The sequence below is a fragment of the Haliotis rubra genome, unplaced genomic scaffold (assembly GCF_003918875.1).
Source record: "Haliotis rubra isolate DU_JTF1 unplaced genomic scaffold, ASM391887v1 Scf138, whole genome shotgun sequence".
Taxonomy (NCBI): domain Eukaryota; kingdom Metazoa; phylum Mollusca; class Gastropoda; order Lepetellida; family Haliotidae; genus Haliotis; species Haliotis rubra.
This window is the reverse complement of record NW_025765314.1, coordinates 966,808-979,145: the sequence shown is the minus strand read 5'-3', so window position 1 is coordinate 979,145 and position 12,338 is coordinate 966,808.

Here is a 12,338-nt window from a genome sequence, read left to right as displayed (position 1 = left end):
TCGGTGTGACTGATCCTAGCTATGAGTGCTTGATCTGCAGTGTTCGTTGAAGCGTTAGTGTACATGTTTGAGAATATGGAACACTGAAACAACATCAGTGGCAGTGACGGTGTCACGCTCAGGAAAAAATAAATAATTTTACTATTTGTCGATGAACAAGGAAAGTGTGCCACCATGCACTGGAAATTACTGCAGTGAAACACAATGAGGAAATAAATACTTTAATTACACGTTTCGAAAGTAACGGTTCAGTAACCTATGTATGTGTGAACAGAGACATGAAATATTATAAACCCTAAATAAATTGCACACAATACATTCAATATAACCCCCACCCCCACCACACATATACACCCCTGCATACTATCGCCGGCTCTGTATGAGTGTGTGGTTGTTTCTCCATCAGCCCCAACACTCGGAGCGAGAACATTCTGATGTAAACATTAACCCAACCGGCGAATGCAATTCAGTGTTTTTTCCTTTAAAATTGCTTGTAAATGGATAACATGTAGGCAAACAAGCGCTAAAACAAATGTTTCAGATCAACGTGATAATCTTTTGTACACATCCAACATGCATGGTCTGTAAACTTAAGAAAAAAAGGTTAAAAAGCAGATCGTTTCTTCCTCTGTTGTGAGTTAGGGAGCTATGCGATGGTCAGTAGCTGGTAAACGCATTGTCTCTTCTATTCAACCCGCGTTGAAATCTGAGACACCATGGGTCATTATAAGTCTATCAAGGCACAAGAATGGCAGAAAGAACTTCCACACTGTCCCTCAAAACCTTTTACTTTTCATTTACGCCAAAATGAATGATATTTCTGACGGAAAGTATGTGCCTCGATTGACCACATTTTAACTCGTCATGTTGTGCATATTTCGTTAACGCTTTGAATGAAAGGAACTGGTGCAGGTCAGGCTGGAGTATAAGCCAAGATTAGTCAGGGAATATCTGTCCTACAAATTCTAAGACAATAGTTAAACCATTACCTATCCGACACTAATGGGAAAGTGGAAGACGCGACGAGTGTCGTTTACTCTTAAACCCTCACCATCGTAACGAAATCTTATTCAGGAACGATTTTGACAATTTGATTTTAGGTGCAGTAGTTTTCTACACAATATTTAGGGATTAGAATGACAATTCCGCAGAATTTCCATTTAATTAGAACTGCAAACCAATAAAGAAATGAAAATAAAGCGCCAAAGTCAACGCGCAGGCTGTCTAACAAGGACATGTTATATTGGAAGTGGCACCGCACAGTTCGATCTGGCCAGCCCTGGCCTTCCATCCTATTACAGCGCGGGGCAGACTACACTGATGGGAATGAGAGGGAAATTAATTCTGTGCATCTTGTCTGTGTAACAAGAGTTTGGTTGGCCGACACATGTGGTCTGTGGAAATGAAGCGTCCATATGGACCCGGCTGGGAAATTAGCGCTTCTAACACTATGGTGTTAAGGCTCAAGGCAAACAGCCCACATTCTATATAGTACGGCACTGTAAGGGGACAGCGAGGTGTCCAGCCCGTTACAACATTAAAACATGTAAGCCTGAAATGGACTTGTATGTAATAAGTTCAATCTTCGTGTTGGCGTATCTGTGGTGAACGGTCTGCCAAACTGTAGCAGAAAGTTTGATTTCTGCAAACTGAGCTATTGATACACATTCGATATGTGTTTTAAGTATAAGGCCGGAGATATTGCAATTTTGATTAATCTTGGCTTATCAGTTAATCATATTTTTATAAGCTGCTAGTTAAAAGAGCTGTTGGACTCACGTTTAAGGAATGGGTACTTTGATGTCAATAAGGTGGTAGAGATATCAGGAACCTTCCCATTTCTTGCTTTCCTCCTGTCTAAAACTGACACTCTGTGATTCCTGAAATACCTGTTATAAGCGGCGTCAAATATACATTCACTCACTCACTCACCCAAAGCATTGCTGGAAATAATGTACTGATAAGATATGTTATGTTGGGTGTTAAAAGATTATTTGGGTACCAAATGATGCGTGATATCTGTTATGCTGGGTGCCGAATGTTTGAGCGTCAAAAGTTCAGTTATGGTTTTAAAGGCGATGTTCAACTAAAGTCAGTGGCTTCATAAAATGTTGATCGGATCAGACACCAGTACTGTTTTCTACAAATCATCAGTTATGTTGACTGGTCAAACGTTCAAATAGTTTGTACGTCGTATTTGTGTCGAGTGGTCAAACGTTCAAATTTGTTTAAGTATCAAATGCCGTTAAGTTTGCGTGTCATATGGTCAATAATGTTTGAGTGTCAAATGGTATAACAGACACGGTGATGGGTCTGTAATTAACTCCGTGGTATACTCGTTGTAATGCCCCTATGATTAACAATTAACGATGCAATTAGGTTTTTGTTTTAAAGAGGGAAGCATGTCTTTAAAAGAAAATCCTCTTTGCCTTCAATGCCTGGAACATTCCTTTTAGTAGCTAACAGACAAATATATCACCGCCAGGTACTGTTAACACCTAAGGAAGGATTTCTTGGATGAAATGTCCCTCTGATTAGTAGATCACTTACACAGAGGAAATGCAATTACCATTAAAAATCAAGTTGTTTTGTTCATTATGTTTATCTGTAGTGATATAGCATTTGAATGTAATATTATAAACACAACATTGGAATGTTAGTAATGTCCTTACTTGGTACATGATGGAAATGGGTGATGGTGGATGGATGCATGGTGATGATAAATGTGTGTGTGTGTGTGTGTGTGTGTGTGTGTGTGTGCGCGCGCGCGCGCGTGGGAGGGAGACAGAGAGATAGAGACAGATAGACAGAGATATTCAGCAGGATATATTTATGATATATGTATATATAACACAATATATTGTTGGATATATGTGGGCATATCCTATTTGATAAATACACGAACTGTACAATATTTGTAAGATATAGGCTGACGGAGAAAACAATGTATTCCCCCACATTTGACGATGGCTAATATTAAAGCAAACATGGTGATGCATTTGATGCATGCATTTAATACCGATAATATGACAGACAGACAGACAGACAAAATACTTTATTTTTGTGTCACGTGAATGTACATTTCAATTAAAAAGGCAGTGGTAAAAAACATAGAATATACAAACACCAGGCCAGATGGCCAATGTGTCACACTAGACAATATGTGCATAAAATGTATAAAATATAAGATTAAAACATAAAAGGAATATCACACATATGTGAGATCTATAAAACAAGTATGGTTGTGTTGGTCTTACGTTTGCAGTGTTTCGAAGACTTATAACGTCTTCATAACGCTTGTAAATGTGATGAAATCCAATTTTCAAGAGTATACTTTCCTTTGCAAGGCAGTGAAGGGACACGTGCATGATGTATATATAGGGTATATCGAATGTGTGCACATGCTAAATGCATGATATATGTAGGGTGTGTCTAAGGCAAGTGTATGATATATGTGATATTTGTAGGGTATGTGCAATGTATCTACATGCTAAAAGCATGTTGTATGTGGAGTGTGTCTAAATTATGAACATACTAAATGCGTGATGTATGTAGGGTATTTTTAAAGTATGTGCATGGTATATGCATGATAAATATAGGATATATGCATGATGTTTAATGTAGGTGCATGATATATACCTGGTAAATGCCGGACTTCCGTTGTGCAAATGCCAATTATATGAAGTACATTTGATTACAGACAGTGAAATCAATGACCAAATCAAGTGCACCTTTGGTTTGTATTTATTCCAGTAAACCTAAATTCACTCCAAAGATTTTTTAGATTCTCTAAATGCCATCAGGCCCAACAATAGCCTTAGCGGCCCTCGTCTTCAATTAGAGCCCAGCCCTCGCCCCTCCCATCACCCCAAGTCACGTGGTCCCCAATATCGCTCGCAGCTCTAACCAGGGAGGAAATTAATAAGTTTTGACATATGCATAATCTTTTCCATGGGGGATAAAAAGCTAAGTTACCGGGTCTGGAGATGCTTCACGTGTTTCTATTATTTGCTCATCGTTTGATACCCGATATTTTACCAGGTGCAATTATGTCTTGCCTCGTCGAGCAAAGTGACTATCTTGTATCAAAGCCACGTTAAGCGCGAGATACACCAGTTTAGATAAGTGGTTATAGTTTATAGGCGCAGAACGGGCTGGATCCTTCAAATACACGAACGCCCAGCGCTGTCAATGTTTTCAAGCATGAAATATACGCTTGTAAATTGCACTGAAGGCGAAAAACGGCTTATATTTATATTGGCAATTACACCCTTAGTCGGCATGTAGATAGATGCGTCGCCAGTCTTCACAGGACGAGGTAGCCGGTGCGCTGTGTTAATACAGGGTTCGTATTTTCCACCCCGAATCTGTATCGCTTGTCATTGGCACCCTGTTTGATAACTACAGGTGTATATTTCAAACCTTCAGGCGACGTGGAAATGTCTATTATATACCTCAGATTTGCACTGTGTTCGTAAACAAAGAATATTGCAGGGAAAACATTTTTTATTTTCTCCGGGACTATGAAACGAAGTAAAAGTGATGTAACATACGACTGAGTTGATAAGAACCGTTAATGTGATGTCGCAATTCATACAGCTTCAGCCAATATTTCATACAAAACTATGTGACAAAATTCCACGTAGATTACATGATCAATTAAGTATCGGATTTGGTAGAGATTCAATTTGATAAATTTAGAATAATGTGTATCAGGCTATGCAATTAACGAAACTGAACTGTAGAAATGCATTTGATCAAACTAAAACATATATTAACGAACAAATAATTACTTGTATATGAAAAGACAACAATGACGTTGTCTCTGTTTTCTCTACAAACCAGGTTTATTGTGGATGCTTTATTCTCACAGTAATTTCCTGGAAATGAAACATAATAATTCACCTACCTCAAGCATATTAATAGAGAAATATAAATCTTTCATTATATCTTTCTAAATCAAAATATATTTCGGAATCACGGAATATGTATATTTGTAATCACCACTTTATGATGTGTGTATATTTTGTAAAAATCTGAAGTTTAAAGTAAACAGGAAATGATTGCTGGAATATCAAATCCTCTATGGTTTCAATCACGTGTATTCGTTTGTGTCAATCTAGATCAATCAATGTTTATACAGTCCCCAGACCGCCTTTATTACAGCTGAGATTGAAACGAGCAATTATGAGTTTCGCTATTTACTTTTAATACGGCGCTTTTCGGTTGAAGAGTCTTGTGTAGAAAGTATTTCACATTGCCCATATGTCGAACACGTACAAGGCCCCGTGTTGTTTTTAGATCTGATGTGTATGTTTATAAGCTAATAACGTGTGTCATAAAATAACAATAAATTCGCATAAAATTATGGTGAATATTCTGTCATTAGGGACACAATAGCATGTTTATATTATACAAAATCATCAATATTCAGATTGAGGTTCGTAATAAAATATGTGTATTTATACATATAGGGTGTGCGTTCAAGTACTGTAACTTTACGTATTTCATGAAAACGTTCTGAGAAGGTTGCTGTTTGTAATTAAGAGAGTAACTAAAGGCATGTACGTGTTTTCAAATGTTGTATTTAGTGTTACATATGTCGCGTCAATAAAAGTGTCACATAGATTAAGTCCTCCCGCTCCAGCCTTATCGCACATCTTATCGTGTCGACAGTTACAACCTTGTGTGCTGTACTCCAAGGAAATACCTGTAAACAGTAATACACTTGTATAGTCCTGAGTAATACCTGTAGTATTTTGGTTCAACTTGTATTCTGTATTCCTACATTATTTTTATGTAATATGCATGTGTATGTGAAAATCTCTTATAATTCCTATTGGAATGGCATGTGCATCATCTTTTATACATGGTATGCATCAGCTGTAAATATTGTATGCCCAAGACGACGCAAATAAACAATCTGTCGGTCTTAATATCCGCTAAACTACGATTCACTTGTATACTTTATTTCTAAAAATTACGTGCACATTTTGAATGTTCATTTAATGGTAAAAATCTGTGTATAAATTTGTAGGTGCTAGTCCTTGCTCATCTCTGCCTGCTTTCTAAACTGGTGCTGTTTTATCATCATTATGCATAACATACACGTATTGGTTTTCTACAATATTATAAAGTGAATATCACGTATGTACATGTGTTAGATGAATATTGCTACCTTTCTGACGTCATTAACGTGAATCATACAAATATGAAAACGCTCTGGAGTTAATGAATCACGGGCTGAATTTGAGCATGTCAATCCCCTTTGGAAATGCGGGCAGTCTGTCATAGCCATAAATCCTATTGAAACTAAATCACATTAAAAAGATTTTACAATCGATATTGCACAATTTTTTATATGATTTTACACTTTGAATTTGATGTCGTTTTATGGTTGATGAATGAAGCGGTTAGATTTTACAACCCTAAAACATAATTTCACTCGAGTTTTTCCTCGGGAATGTGATGCAATAAATATGAGGAATATTTTGTATTTTTGCATAATTTTGTTTATCAGGTTTATGTTTATTATGGTTTTGCGTCTGTGTTTATTAGATTAATGTTTTATTTCGAAATTCACGCAAAACTGGGTGTTGACGTCCGCGATGTATTGTTCATAAAAAGAATATCATCAAGTATTGACTCGGTGTTTAAAATGATATGTGCAATTTATACACCCCTCTTCCGACTTCCTTACAGTTATGATATCAGTACATTTAGCCCATGAATCTAATCCCAGCGATATATAGTACTAACCAAATGTAGATCAACAACGTTAAGAAAATATAGGCTTTACATCAGTCGAAAACGTTCTGATAGAAAACTATGAGGATTTATCGCTGATTCATTGCTAATTCTCAAATTTGGACAATACCGCTCCATATCTTCCAGCAAGAACGGAAACGTGGTAATAATCCTCATTCCGTAAGTAGATATTTTGTGTATATATAGATATGGGCACATGTGTCATGTGTTGTTTGTATGTAGACTCTAAGCTTGTATTTTACCAGCATAATGAGATCAAGTTTCATGTTCAGCCTTTTAATTTATTTCAGGTGTACTTATGAATGGATACGGAAATAGTCATTTGCATCTATACACTAGTATGTTTCTTATCAAACCTAGTTTACCACCTACTTGTAAAAAATACAACATTGAATCAAATATAAATTTAATTTTCTACAATGTTTTGACTAAAACAAGCTTCAGTTCGCCAAAATCGCAATTTTGATTTAATATGTTGTACTTTCGTACTTAACTCGTTCAATATAATACTTAATGTAATTATATGCATGACAGCTATTTAAGCGACAGATTGCTCAGTCATTCAAAATCTGAAATCTAAACATTATGATGATATTTAAGAGTAAACCAATCATTTTGTCATATTCAAACAATCAATCAAATAAATTAGGAACTCTGAATTCGTATTTGTGAGCAGCTTTGTCACTTCATGTCTCGTTCCCAGCGTTATACTTAGTGTTGTGAATTTTGAATTATTTAGTACTTTGTTTGATTCAATTTTATTTTAAATTGATTGTATATTTTGTTTGGTGCGTGTTTTAAATCCTAACACTGTTAAATGTAGGAGTTATGTGTTATATAGATAGTGTTAAATGTGAAAACCAAGTGAATAATACTTCGAGGACAGGTAGTTTGGATATGTGATATTTTGTTTTATTTTTTGTACAAATTTGGAAAGTTCCCATCTGTCCTCAATGTTTGCTATCGTGTCCTACACATATCCATTAATGTGCCGTGAAGCTGCCAAAATTCACCGAGAGATTAATCTCGATCAACGACCTTATAATACTTATGTTCTTACCGTCTTCTCTTAACTTTAAGTCGCTGAAAATTAAAGTAAAATATACTGAAATCCAAACGTGGCAGTTATCAAACTCTTATTTATCTTTTCACAATTTTGAAAAAACACCTCCACATTTTCAAAAGTTTCAAAGTACAAGAGTAAGGATGTAAAACCGAGCTAAATATTGAGAAAGTAAAATTTCACAATAGATATATTTTTAATACTGAAATGAAACAAATTTAGATCTCCACATTCAGTCTCACAAGAACAGGAGAAATGTGTAGTTATTGGAATTCTACATCAGAGGTGTAAGCAATTGGAAGGACATTACATTTGCGGTGTAACGTTTGTTCTGACCCAATGTTCATACAAATTGCGTCCATCTACCCTAATCTGTCTTTGAATGGGTGCACATTTTCCATATTTATTGAAATGTAAAGCAATTTATAACAAAGCATCATACTTGTTAAGAAGTAAATATCGATAAACCTGTATGATCATAATTACTTCGTGGATGAGGAGATCTAATAGGTAGAACATCAAGTTTTAATAGCTCTTACCTACAGTCCTGCTGCTGCTCAAGACGAACTGCATGAACTGTCATGTGCACGCCCTGCTTCCACTTTCTTGTGCCGTCTATACCTTCACAATGCCCTACCTTATTGAATGACATGTGGCTTTGTTTATCGAAACAGAATCTGAAATTAATATCCACATATCGTTCCTGGTGATTGTGTTCTTAGATTCTACAGTTTCACAGAAGCAGTCAAGCATCACCGTGTATATTTCAACAAAAGCAGAACATGTAATCGTGTCACTGGATTGTCTGGTCAGGATTCCATTGTTTATAGGTCGCCGTCGTATAGCGGGTGTATTACCGTGTGGCGTCAGGCAACAAACACTTCCGTCTTATTAACACTGTGGGTAACGGGTGCTACCGTTACAGCAGGACATGCTAACCATGTTCCCGAACACCGGGTGTCATTACGGCTTTTCAGTGACCCACGCATATCATTTCTATACCTTGTCTTTATATGGCCAGTAAAATCAGTATCGGTGGATATAAAGGCTGGTTATTCTCTTCTTTAGACTTTATATATTATTGTTAGTATGACATATATTGTACATTAAAGAGAGAGTTTATTTAAGTCTCACTTTCTATACAATCAAACAGATTTTAAACAGATATTGGACAAGTTTTTAAGAATGGAAAATAAGCTAATGCATACACATGTACATCCACCCGATGGTTAAGTGAGACAACATTAATAAAACATAAGATTAACAATACGCAGAACTGTATGATACATATTCTGAATTACGTATTACCTAAAGACAATATTGCTTTCAATGTAACACATGGTCAAACACGGCTTTAAAGGGCCTCATGATGACAAATACGTAAGAACGGGGACTGTCTCACTGTTGTGTCAAAACACATGCATTGAAAATGAATGATTCCACTGTGCAGACCACATGGGCGAGAGAGTTGGTACACCTCTTTTTCGGACCTCCACAGTTCATCAGTTCAACGTGATAGATTGACAACTGGTCAGAGATACTGCAGTACTTATCGAGTTTGCCTAGTCACCTTCAGCCCACATATATGGGCACATTATGAAATGTACACGTGTGTCTGTCAAACGCTGACGGCAGACACTAACGCCACTTTAGAGTCATGTTTCAAAACAGCGCACAACTGACAGAAACGGACACCGTATGCATGTACATGCATTGAATAATCATTGAATCAAACCTTGTAAACATTTTGAACAGATACGATACATTAGATGAAGAAACGAACCACTAAGAATATAAACAGGAGTTCCAAACACGCAGTGATGGTTAATTGAGAACATTTCATGACCATATTTCCAATTATCAGAAAGCACCAATGCAAAAATTGTATTCCAATTCTAGCGTAAATCATATGTTCCTTGTACTACTATGCCAGACCGTGAACAGATTGCTGCATCCTTTGGCATATGGTCCACGTGGACATTAAAAAACCTTTTGCAAGTGTATTTTATTCCTTAAGTATCACCGGTTGTCTTTGATTAACCGTTTCTCAGAGATTCCCCCCACGTCCTAACGCCACAGCCGGTGATTGGCGTGTTGCCTTGGGCTCTCTCCCATCCCAGGGTAGAGAGGAGATCTAAGTGTAACAGGTGTTTCATCCGTCCCCACCCTCCCTCCTACCCGCATATGCACCGCTTCACCCCTCGACTGCTGTGTTACGTTATTGCCGGATGGCCCTTGATCCAATTAGCGTGTTTTTTGTAGGACTTACACGATGCTTGGTAGGACGTGCACCCTCCGTCTATGTCTTTGTGAGGGTTTCAATTCGGTGTTAATATTTTCACACGAAGTCCCTGTCGGTGTTGCGATCTCCTTGTGGTCGTATACCTGGTACCATTTTATATCCCATATTGAGCCAGTGAAAGGAGTTATTATGGGTGGGCAGATTGCTCCGTACCCGGCGCTTGGTGTAGGCTTGTGCGAACCAACACGGAATTAAATAGCTGTGCGGCGTATTTGCCGAATACATCCCTTCCAACTATTGCAACCGGAGGCGTCTATTCATCAGCGATGAGGTCCTGTACGTTGACAGAAGGGATAGAAATAAATACAGATGAATTACTGAGGTGGGCCCTTTATCACATAAGAGAGTACATGTTAAGCCCGTATGACCGACGGCACACATCAACATAGCCTTGCGTTGAATACGGCGACAACAATGGTGAAGATGAGTGTTGTTGCGAACGCCGTTTCACGCGGCCAAGGGACCTTTCGAACGATACCCACCATACGTTAACTTACAATGTAACCTCTAGAAGACGGTGCGAATCTCCTCCAAACACCACTATTCAGGGCTTGATTCTTGTCAAATTAAGTAATTGGTTAAGAGGTTGTATTCAGAATGAAATGGTGCAATTTGGTGTTTTGTGTAGAGATATTATATACCACTCAAAAGATGTTAAAGAACATTCGAATTTTCTTGTTACTTGAGTTAATCTGACCGGTGGGTGTTAAATACGCAGTCATCCCATTTTAGGTATTTTTTAGCGTTTCTACTTGCATGGTTGTGAAATTGTGAGCAAATTGCACGTTGGTTAAATTCGCCTGTCTTTGGACGGAAACCGCATGCATATCTTTGTTTGAAAATCGTATGAATATCTGTGCGTAAAAATCGTATGTATATCTTTGTGTTGAAACGGTGTGCATATTTGTGTGGAAATCGCATGCATATCTTAGTGTTGAAGCGGTATACATATCTGAGTGTAGAACTCGCATGCATATCTGTGTGTGGAAATCGTATGCATATCTGTGTGTGGAAATCGTATGCATATCTGTGTGTGGAACTCGTGTGCATATCTGTGTGTGGAACTCGGATGCATATCTTATATGTACATGTATATCTTTGTGTAGAAACCGTATACATATCTGCCAGTAGAAATATGTATGTGTGCATATATGTGTGTGGAAAAATGTATGCATATCCGTTTGTGTAAAACGTATGCACATGTCTGTTTCATTAAAACTGCCACTCATGTTCTAGTGATAGTTCATGGTATATTGGCAAAACATGATTGTATACTGTTTCTCGAAGAACATGATTCATTTATGTTTTGTCATGCCATTGCGCTCATGTAACGTGACTGATATTGGTATTGTTCACCTTGTTGCTGTGTTTCGGCGACTGTTTTCAGACAAGGATGTATTTGCTAATGTGTGTTTCTGGCCAAATCCCGTTTTCAAGTGGATACTTCCTTTCGGCCGGCGACATTTCTCGTGTTATCTTCACAGAACAACAAGAACCAGTGCCATCCATGAGGTTCCATGAACCTGGTCAGACAAATACTAACAAAATGCTCCAATTTGGAATATGCAAAAACGAAGAAAGAATAAATAGAATCAACATTTAATCTGAAAAACGTAGCAGCTGTACCTGCTGTTTCACATAGTTTCATTACTTAAACCTTATAACATAAAGATGTAAATACACACTAGTTGTATACGAAAGAGCGGAATAATGACAGATGCTAAACAATTGCTAAATGGTTCTTTCCCCTCATTCATATAAGACTGGTTTCTCGAAATACTTAATCCAAACAGTCAATGCATTTGCCTCAGTGGACATTCGTAGATTTTATTTGCTATCGGTAATAGCTCTGAAAACGTCTTCGCTGTAAAATCACACATAGTGTTTACTTTACAAATGCATTTTATGAGATTTATTACGAAATAACATTGAATTGATATCTCACGAATATTCTCCCAGGTACAGTTTAAATACAAACGGTCGATCCCATCAGTTTTACACATCGAGGTTACATGATGACATGGGTCGATGTCGAGGCTTCGTCCAGGAGATTCGAACCCATACCCATTGAATAGGCTAAACTAAACACGAGGTGTCATTTTTTCAAATAATACTCATGAGACAATCAAGCATTGTCCATGTTGATTTGGATATTACATAAACTCGTGGTTATTGTTGTCGGAAGGGGAAAGAATTATTCACTTC